General features: G+C 48.2%; 1 long non-coding RNA gene across 1 annotated transcript; it reads right to left on the reverse strand.

Moving 5' to 3' along the window:
- Window positions 1-8,935: 8,935 nt before the first annotated feature.
- LOC123484441 lies at window positions 8,936-11,079 on the reverse strand. The gene is made up of 3 exons (XR_006658535.1): window positions 10,949-11,079; window positions 10,122-10,299; window positions 8,936-9,004 (listed from the first exon to the last, which is right to left on the reverse strand). It is a non-coding gene; the product is annotated as an uncharacterized LOC123484441 (long non-coding RNA).
- Between the last annotated feature and the right edge of the window lie 14,787 nt (window positions 11,080-25,866).

Here is a 25,866-nt window from a genome sequence, read left to right on the forward strand (position 1 = left end):
TGGTATTGAGGGGAGGGCTGTGTGGTATTGAGGGGAGGGCTGTGTGGTGCGAGATGTTCTCTATGTAGTCTGACGCCCTCTGCTGGTGATGTCAGAGGTCCCTGGTCTCTGGACTCTGTGGGGATTACTAATGCAATACTGCAGCAGCAGCCAAGACCTGCCCTGAGACACACATACATGCAGCATAGTCCTGCCCACACGCAATATGATACACAGGCATTGGAAATACTGCAGTGGATACTATTGAACACATTTTTATATAGGTCTCAATTCTGAGTAAACTGACATGTTGAATCATTATAATATGTATCGGAGAAAATATGTAAAGGTCATAGTTTCTAATCAGTTCACTAATTTGAGATTCTGACAATTCCTTAAGCTTTCTTCAAAACAGTTTGAGTGCCCTAATATAGCCACATGGGAGATTGGAGAAGGAACTTTTATGATGTCATGGAATTTCAGTCCCCCTTTAGGAAGTGAGTCCTGGGGTAAAAATTGACATTATTATGCAACAGATAACCGCAGAGTGTTTCAATAATTAATGTTAATCTCTTTTACCTGTATTATTCAAACCCGTCCCAAGAGGCAGCTGGCCATGCACTCTATAATAATAATAATATGCCATTTAGCAGACGCTTTTATCCAAAGTGACTTACAGTCATGCGTGCATATATGACAATGCAGGGTTGTCCCTACTTACCACAGCCACAAAATACAAATTGGCTATATCGTAAAAATTCTAAAATTAGATTTTTGGTCTTCATTTAAGGTTAGGCATAAGGTTAGTAGTGTGGTTAAGGGTTAGGTTTAAAATCAAATTTTAAGATAAATTCTAGAACTAGGCGGGATTTAGACATTTGTGGCTGTGGTAACTAGTGACAACCCCAAAACAGGTGTTTCTGTTGCCATCCAATTGGTGTCTGCCATGGCAAGAGAGCCCCTACAACTATTTTGATCAAGTATCCAGATAAGGAGAGGATGACATAACATGGAAATTGTAACGCACTCCTTCTCCTAGCTCTATAGCAATTCTATTCCCACTCTGACACCATAGAGTGGGGTTTACTGGTGCCACCAGGCGATGGCACGCCATAGCACAATGCATGATGGGTGATGAGAGGCTGATCACAATAACATTATTGTATGGCTGTGGGGTGATGGAATAATACCAGTAAAAGTGCTAAGTGAAACGCTATTGATTCTGAACAATCCCCTCTCCAAAAGGTACTTCAATTCAGAAACTAACTCAGGCCATGTTATTCAATATAATTTTCCTGGTCTTTCAAATTAATAACTTGGCACCGACTGTTACAGGGGCACACATTGAAATACAGGTAACTGCCCAAATAAAAAGAAACATCAACATAAAAGTGTCTTAATAGGGCATTGGACCACCATGAAACAGACCAGCTTCAATGCATCTTGGCATAGATTCTACAAGAGTCTGGAACTCCATTGGAGGGGGATGCGACACCATCCTTCCATGACAAATTCCATCATTTGGTGTTTTGTTTATGGTGGTGGAAAACGCTGTATCAGGCGACGCTCCAGAATCTCCCATCAGTGTTAAATTGGGTTGAGATCTGGTGACTGAGACGGCCAAGGCATATGGTTTACATTGTTTTCATGCTCATCAAACCATTCAGTGACCACTCATGCCCTGTGGATGGGGGCATTGTCATCCTATGGGGGCATAGTCATGGTAGCCAAAATAATGGCCTGCCCAGCATTTTTATACGCAACCCTAAGCATGATGGGATGTCAATTGCTTAATTAACTCAGGAACCAGACCTGTGTGAAGGCACCTGCTTTCAATATACTTTGTATCCCTCATTTACTCAAGTGTTTCCATTATTTCTTTCAGTTACCTGTATATACAGCCTTCAGTTAGCGCCAAACATTACTCCTTCCTTCCAACATCTACATCACATTAAGAGATGGGCTAAGTGATCCCCAGCTCAATAAGAGGTTAGTTACTGATTAGGTTCTGACTTGGATAACACTAGATAAAACCCTTCAAAAAAATCACAACATTTTCAAATCTTTTTATCGAGGGCAATTTTAATGCAGAGACACCGTGACGAGATCCTGAGGCCCATTGTCATGCCATTCATCCGACACCATCACCTCGTGTTTCAGCATGATAATGCACGGCCCCATGTCGCAACACAATTCCTGGAAGCTGAAAATGTCAGTTCTTCCATGGCCTGCATACTCACCAGTCACTCATTGAGCATTTTTGGGATGCTCTGGGTCAACGTGTACAACAGCGTGTCCAGTTCCCGCCAATATCCAGCAACTAAGCACAGCCATTGAAGGGGAGTGGGACAACATTCCACAGGCCACAATCAACAGCCTGATCAACTCTATGCGAAGGAGATGTCGCGTTGCATGGGGCAAATGGTGGTCACACCAGATACTGACTGGTTTTCTGATCCACGCCCATAGGTACACACACACACACACACGTATGTAGACACCCCTTCGGCTATTTCAGCCACACACGTTGCTGACAGGTGTATAAAATCGAGCACACAGCAATGCAATCTCCATAGACAAACATTGGCTGTAGAATGGCCTTACTGAAGGGCTCAGTGACTTTCAACGTGGCACCGTCATAGGATGCCACCTTTCCAACAAGTCAGTTCGTCAAATTTCTGCCCTGCTAGACCTGCCCCGGTCAACTGTAAGTGCTATTATTGTGAAGTGGAAACATCTAGGAGCAACAACGGCTCAGCCGCAAAGTGGCAGGCCACAAGCTCACAGAACAGGACCACCGAGTGCTGAAGCATGCAGCGTGTAAAAATCGTCTGTCCTCGGTTGCAACACTCACTACAGAGTTCAAAACTGCCTCTGGAAGCAATGTCAGCATAAGAACTGTTCGTCGGGAGCTTCATGAAATGGGTTTCCATGGCCGAGCAGCCACACACAAGCCTAAGATCACCATTCGCAATGCCAAGTGTCGGCTGGAGTGGTGTAAAGCTCGCCGCCATTGGACTCTGGAGCAGTGGAAACGCGTTCTCTGGAGTGATGAATCACGCTTCACCATCTGGCAGTCCGATGGACTAATCTGGGTTTGGCGGATGCCACGAGAACGTTACCTGCCCCAATGCATAGTGCCAACTGTAATGTTTGGTGGAGGAGGAATAATGGTCTGGGGCTGTTTTTCATGGTTCGGGCTAGGCCCCTTAGTTCCAGTGAAGGGAAATCTTAACGCTACAGCATACAATGACATTCTAGACGATTCTGTGCTTCCAACTTTGTGGAAACAGTTTGGGGAAGGTCCTTTCCTGTTTCAGCATGACAATGCCCCCGTGCACAAAGCGAGGTCCATACAGAAATGGTTTGTCGAGATCGGTGTGGAAGAACTTGACTGGCCTGCACAGAGCCATGACCTCAACCACATCGAACACCTTTGGGATGAATTGGAACGCCGACTGCAAGCCAGGCCTAATCGCCCAACATCAGTGCCCGCAGCAATGTTCCAACATCTAGTGGAAAGCCTTCCCAGAAGAGTGGAGGCTGTTATAGCAGCAAAGGGGGACCAAGTCCATATTAATGCCCATGATTTTGGAATGAGATGTTCAACAAGCAGGTGTCCACATACACTACATGACCAAAAGTATCTGTGACCAACAGATGCATATCTGTATTCCCAGTCATGTGAAATCCATAGATTAGGGCCTAATTAATTTATTTCAATTGACTGATTTCCTTATATAAACTGTAACTCAGTAAAATCTTTGAAATTGTTGCAGGTTGCATTTACATTTTGGTTCAGTGTATATGATTCCAACAGTTCACCCAAGTGTTTTGATCAATTTAATCGCAATATTTGGTCAAACAAATTGCAATTAGATTTGTCCATATCGTGCAACCCTACTGCATTGTATCATCTAGGTAAGAGAAGTAACCTTTAATGGTTACTCAGCATGTCAGAGGGTTAAATCTAAGGTTCATGGTGTAAAGGTTAATAATCAAATCATGACTACCTTATAAGGGGATCACCTACAACGACCTACTCTGGGCCTTGTTTCAGGAGTTGCCATGCTGACAATTAATGTCACTCAAAAACAAGTGCCATCTCAATGTAATGTTTGAGGGAAACCTTATTTGCCTTTATTTGCCCAAACAAAAAAAGGATGCATTAAAAAAAAAAAAATCTGATGAGAATTTTATGTGGGATTTGTCCTCCGTCACAACATTCCCACAGCTCAACCTGGTGACTACTGCTGAAAATAACCCACATGTCAGGCTGAAACTGGAGCAGTGGGTCTCTCTCTGCATGTAAGACGAAGAGTGCTCTCATGCGTACACTCTCCACAAATACAACACACACAGCTATGTCTTACTATACTTGCGAGGACTTTTTGGGGACCAACAATTGATTCCCATTCAAAATCATATTTTCCCTAACCATAATGCCTAACCCTAATTTGAACCCCAACCCTAATTCTAACCCTAAACTTAATCCCTAAACCTAACATTTTATTTTTTTTACAAGTGAGGACCGGCAAAATGTCCTTTGTTCTCTGAATATTAGTTTGTTTACTATTCTTTTGAGGACTTATGGTACTCACAAGTATAGTAAAATGTACACACACACACACACACACACACACAAATCCAACATGAAAAACATATTTCTGAAATCAACATGATTGTCAAGAGAAATCCCACTGAGTATTTCATTTAAATAACGTTTACAAAAAAAGAAACACAGAACATAAAAACATGTTTCCATTTAGAGGAAATGTTCCTGCTGAGAGTCCTCATTGTGTGTGCCTACGGCAGATTGGCCACAGCTCTCCAGAAAAGGTTTGGTTTAGAATAATCTAGTCAGAATTCAGAACCTCAAACATGCGCAGTTTCACACATTCTGCCAATCATGTATGGATATGACCATTGACCACATACAAAAAATGAAAATCTACATCTCAGATAGGCTTATGGAGTTGGGAAGTTCAACTCTTTTCCAACACAAAGTGTCAATACTGTCGGTAACTAAAATAACCATCTCACCAGGTAATACAGCGGCAGGACGAAGACATCTTGATGAAGCAGTTCTTTTCAGAGGGCTGGCTCTGGACCTTGAGGGCACCTGATTGGTCGACGCTGTAGTTTTGCATCCTGCTGTGAATAATAAAAGCTTCAGATGAGGCTCAGGGTTTGAGTGGATTCGACCCATCACACACACACACACACACACACACACACACACACCAATAAGACACTGTACCCTGGCTATGAAGGGACTGAGAACAGCTGCATCAAAGCTAGTTGTGCCTGCTGAATTACATTTAAAGGCTGATGCCTCATACGTAGAGGACAGGGGCTACTGATGGGAACGCAGCTAAACACATTTTAAAAGGTGTTTGATCAGTACACATCTTATCAGACTCCTGGATAAAATGAATGTTTAATCTAATCAAACTGCACATAAGTGTGTTTTAACAGTGTCCATCAGCACCCTGTTGACGCATCTAAACAAAGCTTCAAGTCAGCATTTTGGTTCTCTAATCTATTTCCTAATCACCCAAATTTCCCTTCCAGGGATTTGATAGCAGATGTTGTGAATCTAGACAGGCTCCATCTTATTTGCGCTGCATTATGGGATTTTAGGTGAAACACAAAACAGACTAACAACTAATCTGATTAGAATTTGGGAGATTGAGGGATTCAGAAAACAGAAATTGAGAGGGGATTCATTCCTTCAGGAAGAAAACAACAAAACAAACAAAACCTTGGGGGGAAAAAGCCAATAGAATAGTTGTTAGTCACTTGTTGGTTTTGTGGATAACTATGCCTGTATGAGAATCCCATCTCACCAGGTCCTATGTTACTCCCTGGGTGTGAGAGGAGTCTACCTTTTAACACTGTGGCCTTGGAAGGGATGCTCTTGTGGACACCCTGGGACTTGTAGGGCAGTCTGGAGGAGGAGACAGCAGTAGAGGGCTGGTGGAGTCTGGAACCAGTGTGTCACACCCTGGTTCGGGGACTCATTATGTTGAACCAGGGTGTGTTCATTCTATGTTTTCGGTTTCTCTGGTGGGTGTTCTAGGTGGTTTATTTTCTATGTTTGCCGGTGTGACTCCCAATCAGAGGCAAACGAGTGTCAGCTGTCGGCTGTTTGTCTCTGATTGGGAGCCATATTTAATCTATCTGTTTTCCTTTCGGGTGGTGGGATTTTGTTCGTGTGTGTGCGTGTTGTACCACAGACGTCACGGATTCGTTGTTTGTTTGTTTTGCTCGTGTGAGTATTTAATAAATATACTATGTTCACTCGCAACGCTGCGCATTGGTCTCCTGTTCTAGACGATCGTGACAGAATAACCCACCAAAAAAGGACCAAGCAGCGCGTCCAGGAGCAAGGGGTCTGGACACAGGAGTTATGGATGCCTCCTAAGGACTTTTGGACATGGGAGGAGATTCGGGCTGGAAAGGGTCCTTGGGCACAACCGGAGGAACATCATCGCCCTCGTGAAGAGCTGGAGGCAGCTGCAGCCGAGAGGAGGTGGTCTGAGGAGGAATATCACCGCCCTCGTGAAGAGCTGGAGGCAGCTGCAGCCGAGAGGAGGTGGTATGAAGAGGAAGCGCGGAGTCGAGGCTGGAAGCCCGTGGTTACTCCCCAAGAATTTTTTGGGGGGGGGCACATGGCTTGGGCGCCTGGGCAGCAGGAGGCTGCCACAGGGAGAAAAGGAGAGAAGGCTATCGGATTACGGGAGCCATTGGCGAGTAGAGGGAGGGAAGTTGTTGTGGCACGGCATGAGAGACTGAAGTGTGTTCCCAGTCTGGTCCGGTCCGTTCTTGATCCCCAGTTAAGGCCAGTGGTGGGTGTTCCCGGTACGGTCCGGCCTGTTCCTACTCCACGCACCAGGTCCACGATGTGCGTCGCCAGCCGGCCTGAACTGCCCGTCTGCCCAACGCCGTCTGAACTGCCCGTCTGCCCAACGCCGTCTGAACTGCCCGTCTGCCCAACGGCGCCTGAACTGCCCGTCTGCCCAACGGCGCCTGAACTGCCCGTCTGCCCAACGCCGTCTGAACTGCCCGTCTGCCCAACGCCGTCTGAACTGTCCGTCTGCCCAACGCCGTCTGAACTGCCCGTCTGTACTGAGCCTACAAAGCCGCCCGTCTGCCATGAGCCTTCAGAGCCGTCCGCCAGACCGGAGCCGCTAGAGCTCTCCGCCAGACAGGATCAGCCAGAGCCTTCCGCCAGACAGGATCAGCCAGAGCCTTCCGCCAGACAGGAGCAGCCAGAGCCTTCCGCCAGACAGGAGCAGCCAGAGCCTTCCGTCAGATCGGATCAGCCAGAGCCTTCCGCCAGACAGGAGCAGCCAGAGCCTTCCGCCAGACGGGATCAGCCAGAGCCTTCCGCCAGCCATGAGCAGCCAGATCCGTCAGCCAGCCATGAGCAGCCAGATCCGTCAGCCAGCCATGAGCAGCCAGATCCGTCAGCCAGCCATGAGCAGCCAGATCCGTCAGCCAGCCATGAGCAGCCAGATCCGTCAGCCAGCCGCGAGCAGCCAGATCCGTCAGCCAGCCGTGAGCAGCCAGATCCGTCAGCCAGCCATGAGCAGCCAGATCCGTCAGCCAGCCATGAGCAGCCAGATCCGTCAGCCAGCCATGAGCAGCCAGATCCGTCAGCCAGCCATGAGCAGCCAGACCCGTCAGCCAGCCGCGAGCAGCCAGATCCGTCAGCCAGCCATGAGCAGCCAGATCCGTCAGCCAGCCATGAGCAGCCAGATCCGTCAGCCAGCCATGAGCAGCCAGATCCGTCAGCCCGCCAGGATCCGCCAGATCCGTCAGCCAGCCAGGATCCGCCAGAGCCGTCCTGCCAGGATCCGCCAGAGCCGTCCTGCCAGGATCCGCCAGAGCCGTCCAGCCAGGATCCTCCAGAGCCGTCCAGCCAGGATCCGCCAGAGCCGTCCAGCCTGGATCCGCCAGAGCCGTCCCGCCAGGATCCGCCAGAGCCGTCCCGCCAGGATCAGCCAGAGCCGTCCCGCCAGGATCCGCCAGAGCCAGCCAGCCAGGATCCGCCATCTAGTCCGGTGCTGCCCTTTAGCCCGGTGCTGCCCCTGAGTCCGGTGCTGCCCCTGAGTCCGGTGCTGCCCCTGAGTCCGGTGCTGCCCCTGAGTCCGGTGCTGCCCCTGAGTCCGGTGCTGCCCCTGAGTCCGGTGCTGCCCCTGAGTCCGGTGCTGCCCCTTAGTCCTGTACTGCCCCTTAGTCCGGTACTGCCCCGTAGTCCGGTGCTGCCCCGTAGTCCGGTGCTGTCCCTTAGCCCGGTGCTGCCCCTTATCCCGGTGCTGCCCCTTAGTCCGGTGCTGCCCCTTAGTCCGGTGCTGCCCCTTAGTCCGGTGCTGCCCCTTAGTCCGGTGCTGCCCCTTAGTCCGGTGCTGCCTCTTAGTCCGGTGCTGCCCCTTAAACCGGTGGGGGTCATTTGGAGGAACCTACGTAAGCGGGTAGTGACGATGGTGGGGTGGTGGTCTAGGCCGGAGCCAGAACCGCCACCGAGGAGGTATGCCCGCCCAGCCCTCCCCTGTTTGGGGGTTTTGAGGCGCGGTCGCAGTCCGCGCCTTTAGGGGGGGGTACTGTCACACCCTGGTTCTGGGACTCATTATGTTGAGCCAGGGTGTGTGCAGTCTATGTGGTTTGGTTCTATGTTGGGTGTCAAAGTGTTGTAATTATGTTGATTAGTCATATGACTCCCAATCGGAGGTAACGAGTGTCAGCTGTCGGCTCGTTATCTCTGATTGGGAGCCATATTTATTCTGTATGTGTTCTTGTGGGCATTGTGGGTTATTGTTCCAAGTTCAGTTGTGTCACTGAGGACTTCATTATCGTCATTTGTTGTTTTTTCGTGGTTGCTTTATAAATAAAGTCATCATGTTCACTCCACGCGCTGCGTATTGGTCCGCTCCTTTAGACGATCGTGACACAGTGACTCTGGGCTTAGTGCTGCTGTTGGCTGAGGAGGTTCCAACCTCTGTCTGGGACCTCGGATGACCTATGTGACAAAACATTGGTAGAGAGATCAGCATTGAGACGCAGAAATCAGAGGCAGAAGTGTAAAGAAAGAAAGCCTGCAGGGTGTAACAGTATATTCTGCTCCTACATGTTTTCATAAGGCTGCACCACAATACACAGACAACATTTCAACTGTACTCAAAGTGCCCCAGTCCTTGTGTTCAGTAGTCCATCTGGTAACTGGTCAGAGATCAGCTGTTATGAGCCATGGTCAAGGCAAAGGGTGAACTGACTGGTGCTTTTGTTCATGCCAGATCAGAGCACTGGTAGAAATATAATAATTGCCCTAAGCAGGTTGGATAGCAGCCAGACAGGCTTGGCCTTGCTCCACATCAGGCCTGTTACGCCACCCAATACCCCGCTGATGGAGTTACATAAGCAGGTTACATGAATGACTGGTGTCAAATAAGAGCACAAAGCTGAGTGCCAAATTGTGTGGCACCTATCATTTCCTCATGGTTACTAATTTTTCAGAAACACTGTGCAGCGGCAGAATATTAGACTTCTAGGGTACAGCATCAGTTACATAAACCACCACACAAATCCAAAACACTGTGCAGCGGCAGAATATTAGACTTCTAGGGTACAGCATCAGTTACATAAACCACCACACAAATCCAAAACACTGTGCAGCTGCAGAATATTAGACTTCTAGGGTACAGCATCAGTTACATAAACCACCACACAAATCCAAAACACTGTGCAGCTGGTCAGTCCTCTGGTGCTTATACACACTGCTAGACATACAGACCTGACTAAACGATAACAGGATAGCTCACTGTTTACATTACAGAGGAAATGCCTAGGAAATCATTAGGCCGGTGCTTATTCAAAGGCAGGCAGTCTGGATTAGAAAAAGATATTAACTCTGTACCGCAGCCAATGTTTACACTATCCTCTGGATGAGATGTCACTTTTACTCTATGTGAGAGAGAGCAAAGCACTAATGCAAAAGCTCGGTGTGAATCTAGTCTTATAGAACTCTCACAGAGCAGCAAACGTTTTACACATTGTATTCTAACTTGAATTTAACTATGTCTGTTGGAGAATGCTCTTCCCTGATGCGGTGCTCTGTTTGGCCCGTGGCGAACACATACCTCCGGAGGCACTGCTGCAGACATCTCTTCCCTGGCTCAGCCTGGCTGCTGGAGGGAGAGCCTGGGAGGCTGAGGCAGGCGCTCCTCTGGCTCTGTTGAGGGATGGTCTACTCTTAATCCTGTCACACGCAGCTCCTCCTGCTGCCGTTGCTCCCGCCGCGGTCTTAGAGGAGGCCGTCTGCAACAAGAGCAACCCATCACTCCCAGAGTCCCACTCAACAGGCCCAGACAGCGCGTTCCCGCTCCTCACCGTGGGCCATAAACAGAGAGACCCAGCTCACTGGGAACTAAGACAAACACGTTGCAGGCAACAGAACCAAGCTGCTAGTGTACTTTACCCCCTGCGATTCATGCCAGTCCCGGACACCTCTCTCTCAGTTTTTCCCCTCCTCTAAAAACACTCTCAGAGCACATGGTGTGTGTTTGCTAGACTCCAGCTGAGCAGCAGTCTTACCTATTCTCTCCGAGGGATAATTAAAACCGATTTAAAGTACTACATTTCCATCTAAAAAGCCTGCTTTTTTAGATGGAAACCCCTCATAAGGAGGGCCTTGGAAAAACTGGACGTCTGTGGTCTACTTAATAATAATATCTCAGATCTGCCTAATGATTAAAAATTATTACTTTCAAAACGATCACATGGACCTTCACAAGCCCATTCATCTACAATGTTAGAAAATTAAACAAAGTAGTGTATTATATGCTGCAGTTATTCTAATGAATAGTATATTTTATGCACATTTCATCATACTTGGATTTGATTAAACAAGCCAAAACGCATTTATTCTACGTTACGTTTAGGGCACAAGACACTTGCATTTACTTACAAGGCAGATTTTCTTAACCTTGCTGCTTCCCTCTTCTGCTTCCTTCTTGGCCTCAGGCTGTTTGTTGTGGGTAGTGGCAGTGCTGTTGTGGCTGGCTGGTCTGGCCTGGCTCTGTCCCAGGTGGACGTAGACCTTGGGGATGATGAAGCTAGCTGAGCTGCTAGGGGAAGCTCTGGACTCCCTGTGTGGTGTAGATGTAGTGGAGGAACTCTCCGAACAGCAGCGGGACCGCTGTGCTGACACTGGTGCCTTGTCCTGATTGGATGGTGAGGAGGCTGAGGAGACGGAGCCAGGTCTCGTCCTGTGTGGCACTTCCTCCTTGTTGCCAGCCTTGCCAGTACTGGCCAGGGCTGGTGTAGGGTCAGCTCGCTGCTCTTTGGAGGGTGACTCTGTGGGAGATGGGAAACAGAAGGTCTGGTTTCCAGGCAGCACTGGAGCGGGTCCTCCTCCACAGTTAGAAGCCACATGCTCGGCCTCTGAGCTGACCCGACTACTAGCCTGACTGCTGGGTGCTGGTGGGGCTGACAGGGATGCTCGACACTCTGCCTCCTCAGTCAAACTAAGAAGAAGTGGACCAATGGGAGACCCAGCAGCCGAAGAGAGGTCTTGGTCATCTGCCTGGATAAATGTAATTCCCAGGAAATCAGGCACTGCATTCTCGACCACAGCAGCCCTAGGGGGGCCATCTTCCACTGTGGCTAGTTTACTAGGAGTGTTTCTCATTGGAGTGTTCCTGTTCACTTGAGATGGTTTACTACAGGGCTGGTTGACTGGTTTCCCTGGCTTATTCTTTGCAGGTGCAGGGCTTCCCAATGCCAACGGATGAGCTGGTCTCGACATGATCTTGGGTCTCACACTGCTGAAATCCGGCTTTGGAAACCTGTTGATTTCAGATTTGCTGATTCTGTTAGCTGATGATGGGGGAAGCCTGGCGACCAAACTGTGTTTTGGGGATGCGAGCTTTGCGGCTGCCCCTCGCTGGTCTGTAGCCGTCTGGACCACAGGGCTCCCAGTGTGACTTTGTTCCCCAGTGCAGGGGGACTCCATTAGGGAGGGGAAGTCCAGGGGTTTGTTCCCAGCACACTGCATTGGTGTGGAGGTCTGGGCACGGCAGTAAGGGTACAGCTCCTCTGAGACTGGCAGCATGAAGGTCCTGCCCTCGGTGGATCCTCCACTGAAATAGGCTTCCGAGCTGGCCCGCCTGCTGAGGGCTGGGGAAGCACCTCCAAATGCAGCAGATGGGGCTGGCTCACACAGAAAGGTCCCCTGGTGTACACCCTTTGCCTCACAGGGATCCGCATCCACAGGAGACCCAGGCGGTGCCAGGCCATCCCTCTCAGGAGGGAGATCCTGGTCATCTGACTGGATAAAGGTCATGCCCCAGCACTGAGGGCCTGGGTTGTCCTTTACTTTGAGGGTGTCAGTGGGTCTGTTCTCCAGGAGGCCGTCACAGACGTCAGGCAGGGTGGTGGTGGACACAGACAGCAGGCCATGGCCCAGGTCAGCAGGCAGGGCAGGGGAGCCGTGGGCAGAGGAACTGGTGGACAGCTCCAGCAGAGTCAGAGACACAGTGAGAGTGCCAGCCTCCTGCAGACAGAAGCTGTTCCACCTCATCACCATCTCTCCTGAGCCGATGGAGCAGTTGTTCTCACTGGAACCAGGGAGCGACACAGAGTTACCATTACGGTCCCCAGGCCCTGAGGAGAGGGCCAGCTGCAGGGGTCCCTGTGACGAGGGTCTACTCTTTGTCTTCACACTGCCAGGCTTTTTAGACATGTTTCAGCACAGCTGTGTTTGAGTTTACTGTATACCCACTGAGTTATATCAAGTTGAGTTTTCAAAGCACCTCAAAATTAATAGCTATTTACTTCCCTGGGTTTCAAATGACTTGGTTGGGCAGCAACCTTTTGAAACATACAGCTACAACTTTAACTTCATAGTTGATCCAGGAGAATGTCTGAGAATCACCATCAGGAACAGATCTGTACAAGAAAACAGGGACAAAATGGTGAGAAGGCTGACGGAGTCAAAGGGGAATATTCTATACAACTATGTGATAAAATACACCAAACAAATTTAACTTAACATAAACCTAATATGCTCTGTACTTGTGTAATGGTCTGATCTCTGTATAAATTACACAAATGTCATCAAATGACATTTTTGGAGGTGACATGTTTGGGCTGACTCTCTGACAATATTAAAAGAAAACCGATATCCCTGGACTAAACACCACACTCAGCACATTGGTGACAGTTAGAAGTGGCATTGTTAAGGCTTTACTTTACAGGACTATAAGCCTGACATGAACATAGTACGCATACCCATCCTCATAGTTCAATATAAGCAAAAAAAAAAACTAATTCTCATCAAGGGAAACTGGCATTATTCAACCACTGGCTGTGTTAGTCCCCATGTTTCCTAGCCAATACAGTGTTTTGCATTACAAATAATACTGTACAATTATCTGTACTCTGATACTCTACTGAATTGTTAATGACTTCAGACACGGTTTCATTAAAAATGTAAGAGTATATAGCCCAACTGTCTGAACTGTTGCTGGTCATGCTGACACTGGACATCAAGGCAGTGAATTCAGACACTCCATTGTATTACCATAGTATAACATTACCCTTTGACCAAAATAACTAACAGAAAACAAGAAACTTGAAATGGCAAATAACATTCCCTTGCCTGAGGGTTATAACAACCCACCCGATGCCCTGAGGCGTGAGAGCCGGGTGGCCAGTTGGGAATGATGCATGAGCAGTCACAACCCTAATGTGGACCCATGTTGGGGTTGATGTTGGGAAACCAGCCCAGTTGGGTTTGAGACCACGACCACTAAACACCAACCTAAACAGGTCTGTTGTGTTTGTTTCATTACATTTACGTCATTTAGCAGACGCTCTTATCCAGAGCGACTTACAAATTGGTGCATTCACCTTATAGCCAGTGGGATAACCACTTTACAATGTTTTTTATTTTATTTTATTTTTTGGAGTGGGGGGTAAGGGGGAGGGGGGGGGAGGGGGGTAGAAGGATTACTTTATCCTATCCCAGGTATTCCTTAAAGGAGGTGGGGTTTCAAATGTCTCCGGAAGGTGGTGAGTGACTCCGCTGTCCTGGCGTCGTGAGGGAGCTTGTTCCACCATTGGGGTGCCAGAGCAGCGGACAGTTTTGACTGGGCTGAGCGGGAACTGGGCTTCCGCAGAGGTAGGGGGGCCAGCATTTGTAGCTGTCCACTAATAAGGAAAACAAACAACTGACGAAATTAAATGATTTGTTTAATACTATACAAGATGTTGCACATCATGATTTGCAATCTACTGATTCTGACCAATACAGTATACTACTCTGAGACGCATTCATTAACAAAATCATTGGTGAGAAAAAGTACCTTGCCAGTCAGTTGGTGTTGTTGTGTATCCGTATCAAGCCACAGATCTCAGTTTACCCAGGTCTCTCTCTGAGATAATCCCATTAGTGCTTCCCACAGCACTAAAACCAACCAGTAGCCCTGTGTACACCTCCTGTGGGCTAGCACTAGCATTAACACTGCTGGGATGACTGCTCCCTTTACACAGACAGTACACACCCCCTCCCGGCGCGCAAACTCAGCCGTGCATCAGTAACACACAGCGAAAGAGAGAGGGACCTCTTCCATGACCAGCAAGCAGAATAGTCTGTTATTATCCCCTCTCCCTCCCTGTAGGAATGTGGCTTAGTCCAACAGTGCAGCAGTAGCAGCCTCTCTGTCAGTCAGGCCCCTGGACAGTACACAGACAGTACAACGTGCCTGTGCTCACGGCAGAAGGCAACTCAAGGTCCAGCTCATGTGGTGCACCACTACTAAGTTCGGGGGATGGGGGCAAGAGAGAGAGATCTAGAGAAAGGGAGAGCAACTTGTTATTTTACCCCTGCCGAGCCCATTACGGGGGAGTGGCCAAGGCCCGGCAGTCCGAATCAGCATTCACTGTTGCTAAGCAGCCAAAGTGTCTCTTTCATGAGGGAATGGATAAGACAGCTTTTTGGCAAATGGGGGAGAAATGAAAAGGGGGTGTGGGAGTGGGATGAGCGGGTCCTAGGTTCTGGACAAAGCCGGACCATTCCTACATACAAATACTCACAATAAACTATTACTGTACATTGAATTAACGTTTGTTAGTTTGAGCAAAACAACAGCACAAATATGCAGGGATGTCAGTCCAGGCCTAGAGTGATAGTGGACTGCTCCCCTGGACCTTCATCAAACCTCTAGGCCTAGTAAACACTGGTGATGTCATCACAGAGGGCATGACCTGCTAGGTTAAGAGCCCTACTGTTGACCCTGCCTGCCATTACAATATAGGGCCTAGGCCTGAACCCTACTGAGCCTCAGACCAGCGCTGTTTCTGCTTAATATAAAGGTCCTTACACGTGGCCTGAGGACCCATCATCTCGGCAAGCAACGAGACGCAACCCGAGCCACCAGCACTGGAAGAGCTCCCGTCCCAAACCATTTCCTAAAGGGATTACAAAATAGGATTACCTGGAGTTACCCAGGGGACAGTTTGGCGTTTCTGTTTCAAAGTTCTATTATGTAACAATTTTGCCTGTAATTAGTGCCCATCATCAGCCTGGAGAACATGAGAGAGAGGAGTGTGTACCGGAGCTCATCAGTTTGTAGCTGTGAGCCCTGTGAGGCTTGGTTCCAACACAGCAGCAGTCCAGCTCCCTCCCAGACTCCTCCAACGTGAACAGTGATTAGGTCTGGATGAGCGGAGCACAGTCTGCCCACACACTCAGCAGAGCCTGGCCGAAATGTAATTTAGAAGATCATTGTTACAATCTGAAATAGCAGGGTATGAAACACTATCCCCCCCCGCCCGACTCAGTCATAGGACCTCTAAAAACATCTGATATACATCTGATACTTCCTGGAAAATTGCTCTGGGAAGAACAATTCCAAAATAATTATTACAAGATTAATGCCCCATTATCTTCAGCTCTCAGTGTGACCCTTGTGGGCAGATAGAAATTAAGATGGAACACACAAGCTTTGTCTTCGTGGAACATAACAACTAGCTAGGCTAACCAGTGAATGTGCTTCATTGTGCCCCATGCATGCAGTGTCAGTGAGTGACGCTACAAGACTGTGACATAGGATAGATTTCCTGTAAATCAGGGATGTGATAACAGAAAACCTGTGTTCAAACGCCAATGATGATGAATTCTGACCATGGCAGGTGGAAATGAGACAAGTGGCACCTTACTGGAGTTAATCAAGAAAATCCAGTCAGTGAAGGTTTACACCGGTTCTACACACTATGAACTGAAGCAGAGGTCAAACAATGCCATCACAGTGGTAGTATCCCAATAATCTTTCCTTTCTCCCGAAGTGTGCACTTGTTCACTTCCCTTCATGGATTTGAAGGGAAATGACAGGTATATGGAACCTCACTGCTGCTCTGCATCCTAATCCCCCAGGCACCCAGCACACTCTACATCCTTGTCTTCCAAGATGGCGTAGCAGTGCGGTCGCTTTTATTTCATCGTCCTTATGTAAATATCCCGTTTCTTGTTTTTTTTTGTCTATTTTGTATATATCTCTCAATTTTTACTTTTCATCCTTTAACTAAATATACTTTCCTGCAACCCGCCTCACCCAACGTGGAAAGGATTCTATTATTTCTTTATAACTTTCATCAAGATCCGTAAGCTGAATGGCTACCTACTATTAGTCACCGTTAGCGTCTTCACCACTGACCGTGGCCTACACTATCCACCAGCCAGCTCTAGCTCTAGCCTGGACAATTCGTCGGCCAGTCTGCACAGCGTGCTATCGACCCAGCGTGCTATCAACCCAGAGCTTATTGGACTTTCTGCCGGAATCACTGGACCCTAGCGCCGGATCATCACAACCAGCTAGCTAGCTGCAACCTGTTGTTGGCTGATTACCATTGCCCTATAGCAAGCACCAGTTAGCCTTGAGCTAGCCTCAGGCCCATCTCCCGGCTATCTACCTCTCTGTCAACCGGACGCGACCTCTAGTGTTGACACTGAGCCCCGCCGATCCAACACGACTGGTTTGCCGACGAAATAGTCTGATGTGGTTTCATCAGGCTTCCAGTTGCGACGACCACGAAGATCCATCTGCCAGCCCCGGCCCGCTAGCACACGCAAACTACAACTGTGCTCCCTGCTAGCTGTGCTGAAGCACCAATTTGAACTGCTCTCGGACTCACATATTGCTGTTCACTGGACCTTATGATCACTCAGCTGCACAGCTGATGCCTGCTGGACTGTTCCTTTACACGGTACCCTGTCCTGTTTATTCTGTTTAGTCTTAGCCCAAACGTTATCGCTATTTCCAGTTGTTGTCTTAGCTCTCTCTAATAACACCTGTGACTGCTTTATGCCTCTCTCCCATGTCAATTATGCCTTGCCTATTGCTGTTTGGGTTAGTTCTTATTATACAATTTCACTGTAGAACCCCTAGTCCCTCTCAAACTGCCTCATATAGTTCCTTTGTTCCACCCCCCCATACACGCCGAGACCGGCTCAATCGGGTGCCTCCAATGACGCTATCTCTTTCATTGTTACCCAACGCTTAGGGTTACCTGAACTGTACTCATATCCTTCCATATCCTTTTCTGTACATAATGCCCTGAATCTTTTCTACAACGCCCGGAGAACTGCCCCCTTTATTCTATGTACCCAACGCACTAGAAGACCAGTTCTTAAGCCTTTAGTCGTATCCTTATTCTAGTCCTCCTCTGTTCCTCTGGTGATGTAGAGGCTAACCCAGGCCCTGCAGCCCCCAGTATCACTCCTACTCCCCAGGAGCTATCATTTGTTGACTTCTGTAACCGTAAAAGTCTTGGTTTTCTGCACATAAATATCAGAAGCCTCCTTCCTAAGTTTGAGTTATTCACTGCGTTAGCACACTCCGCTCAACCCTGATGTTCTAGCAGTGTCTGAATCCTGGCTTAGGAAGGCCACCAAAAATTCTGAAATTTCCATCCCCAACTATAACATTTTCCGTCTAGATAGAACTGCCAAAGGGGGTGGAGTTGCAATCTACTGTAGAGATAGCCTGCAGAGCTCTATCATACTATCCAGGTCTGTGCCCAAACAGTTTGAGCTTCTACTTCTAAAAATCCACCTTTCCAGAAATAAATCTCTCACTGTTGCCGCTTGCTACAGACCCCCCTCAGCCCCCAGCTGTGCCCTGGACACCATATGTGAATTGATTGCCCCCCATCTATCCTCAGAGTTCGTACTGCTTGGTGACCTAAATTGGGATATGCTTAACACCCCGGCCATCCTACAATCTAAACTAGATGCCCTCAATCTCACACAAATTATCAACGAACCTACCAGGTACAACCCTAAATCCGTAAACATGGGTACCCTCATAGATATCATCCTGACTAACTTACCCTCTAAATACACCTCCGCTGTCTTCAACCAGGATCTCAGCGATCACTGCCTTATTGCCTGCGTCCGTAACGGGTCCGCGGTCAAACGACCACCCCTCATCACTGTTAAACGCTCCCAAAAACACTTCAGCGAGCAGGCCTTCCTAATTGACCTGGCCCAGGTATCCTGGATGGATATAGATCTCATTCCGTCAGTAGAGGATGCCTGGTTGTTCTTCAAAAGTAATTTCCTCTCAATCTTAAATAGACATGCCCCATTCAAAAAATACAGAACTAAGAACAGATATAGCCCCTGGTTCTCCTCAGACTTGACTGCCCTTGACCAGCACAAAAACATCCTGTGGCGTACTGCATTAGCATCAACTAGCCCCCGCGATATGCAACTTTTCAGGGAAGTTAGGAACCAATATACACAAGCAGTTAGGAAAGCAAAGGCTAACTTTTTCAAACAGAAATTTGCATCCTGTAGCACTAACTCCAAAAAGTTTTGGGACACTGTAAAGTCCATGGAAAATAAGAGCACTTCCTCCCAGCTGCCCACTGCACTGAGGCTAGGAAACACTATCACCACCGATAAATCTACAATAATCGAGAATTTCAACAAGCATTTTGCTACGGCTGGCCATGCTTTCCACCTGGCTACCACTACCCCGGCCACCAGCTCTGCACCCTCCGCTGCAACTTGCCCATGCCCCCGCTTCTCCTTCACACAAATCCAGACAGCTGATGTTCTAAAAGAGCTGCAAAATCTGGACCCCTACAAATCATCTGGGCTAGACAATCTGGACCCTTTCTTTCTAAAACTAGCCGCCGAAATTGTCGCAACCCCTATTACTAGCCTGTTCAACCTCTCTTCCGTAACGTCTGAGATCCCCAGAGATTGGAAAGCTGCCGCGGTCATCCCCGCGGCAGCTGTTGACTTGGCTTTCAAATGTTTTTGAAAGCCAAGTCAACAAACAGATCACCGACCATTTCGAATCCCACCGTACCTTCTCCGCTATGCAATCCGGTTTCCGAGCTGGTCATGGGTGCACTTCAGCCACGCTCAAGGTCCTAAACGATATTATAACCGCGATCGATAATAGACAGTACTGTGCAGCCGTTTTCATTGACCTGGCCAAGGCTTTCGACTCTGTCAACCACCGCATTCTTATTGGCAGACTAAATAGCCTTGGTTTCTCAAATGACTGCCTCGCCTGGTTCACCAACTACTTCTCAGATAGAGTTCAATGTGTCAAATCGGAGGGCCTGTTGTCTGGACCTATGGCAGTCTCTATGGGGGGTGCCACAGGGTTCAATTCTTGGGCCGACTCTTTTCTCTGTGTATATCAATGACGTCGCTCTTGCTGCTGGTGACTCTCAGATCCACCTCTACGCAGACGACACCATTTTGTATACATCTGGCCCTTCATTGGACACTGTGTTAACAAACCTCCAAACGAGCTTCAAATCCATACAACACTCCTTCAGTAGCCTCCAACTGCTCTTAAACACTAGTAAAACTAAATGCATGCTCTTCAACCGAACGCTGCTTGCACCCGCCCACCCGACTAGAATCACTACTCTCGGCGGGTCTGACCTAGAGTATGTGGACAACTACAAATATCTAGGTGTCTGGTTAGACTGTAAACTCTCCTTCCAGACTCACATTAGGAATCTCCAATCCAAAGTTAAATCTAGAATCTGTTTCCTATTTCGCAACAAAGCCTCATTCACTCATGCTGCCAAACATGCCCTCGTAAAACTGACTATCCTACCGATCCTTGACTTCGGCGATGTCATTTACAAAATAGCCTCCAACACTCTACTCAGCAAATTGGATGTAGTCTATCACAGTGCCATCCGTTTTGTCTCCAAAGCCCCATATAATACCCACCACTGTGACCTGTACGCTCTTGTTGGCTGGTCCTCACTACATATTCGTCGCCAAACCCACTGGCTCCAGGCCATCTATAAATCACTGCTAGGCAAATCCCCGCCTTATCTTAGCTCATTGGTCACCATAGCAACACCCACCCGTAGTCTGCGCTCCAGCGGGTATATCTCACTGGTCATCCCCAAAGCCAACACCTCCTTTGGCCGCAATTCCTTCCAGTTCTCTGCTGCCAATGACTGGAACAAATTGCAAAAATCTCTGAAGCTGGAGACACTTATCTCCCTCACTAACTTTAAGCATCAGTTGTCAGAGCACCTTACCGATCACTGCACCTGTACACAGCCCATCTGAAATTAGCCCGCCCAACTACCTCATCCCTATATTGTTATTTATTTTGCTCATTTGTACCCCAGTATCTCTATTTGCACATCATCTCTTGCACATCTATCATTCCAGTGTTAATACTAATTGTAATTATTTTGCACTATAGCATATTTTATTGCCTTACCTCCATAACTTGCTAAATTTGCACACACTGTATATATATGTATTTCTGTTGTATTTTTGACTTTGTTTTGTTTTACCCCATATGTAACTCTGTGTTGTTGTTTTTATCGCACTGCTTTGCTTTATCTTGGCCAGGTCGCAGTTGTAAATGAGAATTTGTTCTCAACTGGTTTACCTGGTTAAATAAAGGTGAAATAAAAATAAAATAAAATAAATCCCCCAGGCACCCAGCATCCAGCCTGCTCTACATCCTAATCCCCCAGGCACCCAGCACGCTCTACATCCTAATCCCTCAGGCACCCAGCATCCAGCCTGCTCTACATCCTAATCCCCCAGGCACCCAGCACGCTCTACATCCTAATCCCCCAGGCACCCAGCACGCTCTACATCCTAATCCCCCAGGCACCCAGCACGCTCTACATCCTAATCCCCCAGGCACCCAGCACCCAGCCTGCTCTACATCCTAATCCCCCAGGCACCCAGCATCCAGCCTGCTCTACATCCTAATCCCCCAGGCACCCAGCATCCAGCCTGCGCTACATCCAAATCCCCCAGGCACCCAGCACGCTCTACATCCTAATCCCCCAGGCACCCAGCACGCTCTACATCCTAATCCCCAAGGCACCCAGCACGCTCTACATCCTAATCCCCCAAGCACCCAGCATGCTCTACATCCTAATCCCCCAGGCACCCAGCATCCAGCCTGCTCTACATCCTAATCCCCCAGGCACCCAGCATCCAGCCTGCTCTACATCCTAATCCCCCAGGCACCCAGCACGCTCTACATCCTAATCCCCCAGGCACCCAGCACGCTCTACATCCTAATCCCCCAGGCACCCAGCCTGCTCTACATCCTAATCCCCGAGGCACCCAGCACGCTCTGCATCCTAATCCCCCAGGCACCCAACACGCTCTGCATCCTAATCCCCCAGGCACCCAGCTCCCAGCCTGCTCTACATCCTAATCCCCCAGGCACCCAGCATCCAGCCTGCTCTACATCCTAAATTCCAGGCACCCAGCCTGCTCTACATCCTAATCCCCCAGGCACCCAGCCTGCTCTACATCCTAATCCCCCAGGCACCCAGCATCCAGCCTGCTCTACATCCTAAATTCCAGGCTCCCAGCCTGCTCTACATCTTAATCCCCCAGGCACCCAGCATCCAGCCTGCTCTACATCCTAATCCCCCAGGCAGCCAGCCTGCTCTACATCCTAATCCCCCAGGCACCCAGCATCCAGCCTGCTCTACATCCTAATCCCCCAGGCACCCAGCATCCAGCCTGCTCTACATCCTAATCCCCCAGGCACCCAGCCTGCTCTACATCCTAATCCCCCAGGTACCCAGCCTGCTCTACATCTTAATCCCCCAGGCACCCAGCATCCAGCCTGCTCTACATCCTAATCCCCCAGGCACCCAGCCTGCTCTACATCCTAATCCCCCAGGCATCCAGCCTGCTCTACATCCTAATCCCCCAGGCATCCAGCCTGCTCTACATCCTAATCCCCCAGGCACCCAGCCTGCTCTACATCCTAATCCCCCAGGCACCCAGCACGCTCTACATCCTAATCCCCCAGGCATCCAGCCTGCTCTACATCCTAATCCCCCAGGCATCCAGCCTGCTCTACATCCTAATCCCCCAGGCACCCAGCCCGCTCTACATCCTAATCCCCCAGGCACCCAGCCTGCTCTACATCCTAATCCCCCAGGCATCCAGCCTGCTCTACATCCTAATCCCCCAGGCACCCAGCCTGCTCTACATCCTAATCCCCCAGGCACCCAGCCTGCTCTACATCCTAATCCCCCAGGCACCCAGCACGCCCTACAATCCCCCAGGCCCCCAGCCTGCCCTACATCCTAATCCCCCAGGCACCCAGCATCCAGCCTGCTCTACATCCTAATCCCCCAGGCACCCAGCACGCTCTACATCCTAATCCCCCAGGCACCCAGCATCCAGCCTGCTCTACATCCTAATCCCCCAGGCACCCAGCACGCTCTACATCCTAATCCCCAAGGCACCCAGTCCGCTCTACATCCTAATCCCCCAGGCACCCAGCACCCAGCCTGCTCTACATCCTAATCCCCCAGGCATCCAGCCTGCTCTACATCCTAATCCCCCAGGCACCCAGCACGCTCTGCCCTGGACTCCATGTGTGACTGGAGCTGCCAGGCCAGCATCACACAGAGACAAGGTTATGAGTAGACACACCCTGGTTGCAACCAAAATGGCACCATATTCCCTAAATATATGGATATAGGGTGCCATTTGGGACACAGACCCAAAGCCCACTGCTCAAGCTGGGCCACAGGCAGGGGACAACAGGTCAAGTTTTAGGATTCCACTCTACATGCCATTGCAGAGGAACAGCCAACCAAGGTCCTTGGCATGGTCTTTGGATAGTTAGAGCCAGCTACAAAAATAATATGGCTTACTGTGCACAAAAGCCTTTGAGGTATTGCATGGCAATGTAAATAAAGAAACCTTCTCTGATAAGCTGTTTGCTTGCACTGGTCAGCGCAAAGAGGCAATCCTCAAAGAGAACTTACACACAGCCTAAGATGCCATGCATACTAGTTTGATAGGCATTTCACATTAGATTATAGAATGCAACAATAGTTTGGAGCTAGCAATACATGTTAGTGAGTTTTTCCCTTATAGATGACAGTATGAGCATACTGAAGATCTATTTCCAATCATTTCCTCCAATTCCCCAAAATGGAACACTCAACAAAGTACCTAATGTGCTTCAGGATGGTTCCAAGAGAAACAGGGTGTTTTAATAGTGAACTAATGAACTGAACCTCAGCTCAGGTTTCTCAAGAAGAGCAGCTTATGAGCAACACCAAACAACAGCCAAGCCAAGCCGCTTACAGCCAGTGGAATGAGAGCATTACAGAGAACAGAGAAAATAGCCTGAATAGACCCTGGGTGTATTTCTAGTAACTCATTCAGGATCCTCTTACTAATCATGAGGTCATAGCTCCATAGGCACACCACTGGTTTTAACTAGATGGTATACAGGTACGACCGGAAATAACTTTTGAGAACTTACGCAGCAGGTTAAAACTTACACAGCAGGTTAGGAGAATGAACGTAGCAGGTTAGGAGAATTAGGTTAAGGTTAGCTAAAATGCTCTCCTAACCTGCTACGAAAAGTCAATTCCGGTCATAGCTGTACTCCATCTACTCACAGGCACCACCACCTCGTTCTCCAACCAAGGCACATTAATTTGAGTAGCAAACTGAAGTGAAGAGGAAATTTGGCAACTCTTGCAGGCAAGTGGAAGTTCATAAAGTTCTTAGGTTTACAGAATAAGAAAGTCAAGGAGGGATATATACATTTCAAAATCCAGCCTCCTGGGTTCAGTGACCAATCACAATGGGAATTAAAAAAACCCTGATGCGATTGGTTGAGTGTTTTGCATGGCTCAGGGCCCCGGGTGGGCGGAGTTTTAAACCATTCTAGACCATTGATCCTTAAAGGGATACTTCAGGATTTTGGCAATGAGTCAGATGTACTCTTGGATACTATTTGTGTGTCTCTGTGTGCAGTTTTAAGGAAGTTGCTAACAACATTAGCACAATTGCTAACAACATTAGCACAATTGCTAACTAATGTTAGCGCAATGACAAAGTCTATGGTAATTGCTAGCTAGTAGATACCATAGACTTTTTCATTGCCCTGAGGCTAGTTATCATTGACTCGCAAAACGACCTCTTACTTCCTTCATACTGGATGCAGAGACATCTGACCCTGGGGAAGTAGATAAAGGGCTTCATTGCCAAAATCCCGAAGTATCCCTTTATGAGTAATCTTCCCCGACTTGGGGCACCCCCCATGCAAAACGAACTCCACCATTGGTAAATGACTTGCAGAAATATGACCATTAGGAGGTGTTGATGATCACAAGTTTACTGGAGAACGGAGACCAAGTAGAGACTTTCGGACAAGGTGGATGATTGTATAATATGAGGCAGTTTATTCAGAGGTAAAGATATCTGTAAATAGCGTGCACGGACCCGTTCGTCAACCTCGTAGGGAGATATCTGAGAGCGAGAGCCCCTAAACATTGTGTGCTGACATTTTATACAATAAAATAAAGTAGGTTGATTCTAGTAGTTCTGATCTTCTGATTGGTCCTGATGAGTTGGTCGAGGTCACTTCCATTGCATTGGCTCTGAGTCGGGTTCTCTGTCTTCAGATGTTCAGCCTAAGAGAAGGGGGGTTTTGTGTGTGTGTGCTTAACAATGATGATGTGTGTGTGTGTGTGTGCGTGTGTGTATGTGTGTGTGTGTGTGTGTGTGTGTGTGTGTATTGTGTGTGTGTGTATGTGTGTGTATGTGTGTGTGTGTGTATGTGTGTATGTTTAACAATGATGATTGTGTGTGTGTGTGTGTGTATGTGTGTGTGTGTGTGTGTGTATGTGTGTGTATGTTTAACAATGATGATGTGTGTGTGTGTGTGCGTGTGTGTATGTGTGTGTGTGTGTGTGTGTGTGTGTGTGTGTATGTGTGTGTATGTTTAACAATGATGATGTGTGTGTGTGTGTGTGTGTGTGTATATGTGTGTGTGTGTGGGGGGGTGTGTGTGTATGTCCTCAGAGCAAGAAGTCGTGAGTTTGGGAGAACTGAGAGACCTATGGCGTGGGTGTTGTCCATAGCCACCTGCTGATAAGGCCGACAAGATAGAAGTCTTTGTGCATTGTATTAAATCCAAAGGCCCAACACAAGATGGGTTATGCACAAGATTTTAGTCAGACCAAGCTATAACATTATATATATTTACTACGACAAATCCCTCTCTTCACGTCTCCCCAGAGACGTGACCAAGTAACAGTAAAGAAGGAAAACTTAAGACGTGACACAAGCTAACAGTGTAATTGGCAAAATAGGGAAAACTTTATCAGAAGATAAAGTTTTACATTCCCCTCTTCACGTCTCACAAGAGACGTGACAAAAGCTTAAATGCTGCAATTGGCAAAATAGGGAAAACTTTATCAGAGGATAAAGTTTTACATTCCCCCTCTTCACGTCTCACAAGAGACGTGACAGAAAGCTTAAATGCTGCAATTGGCAAAATAGGGAAAACTTTATCAGAAGATAAAGTTTTACAT

Source organism: Coregonus clupeaformis, unplaced genomic scaffold (genome assembly GCF_020615455.1).
Source record: "Coregonus clupeaformis isolate EN_2021a unplaced genomic scaffold, ASM2061545v1 scaf0316, whole genome shotgun sequence".
NCBI lineage: Eukaryota > Metazoa > Chordata > Actinopteri > Salmoniformes > Salmonidae > Coregonus > Coregonus clupeaformis.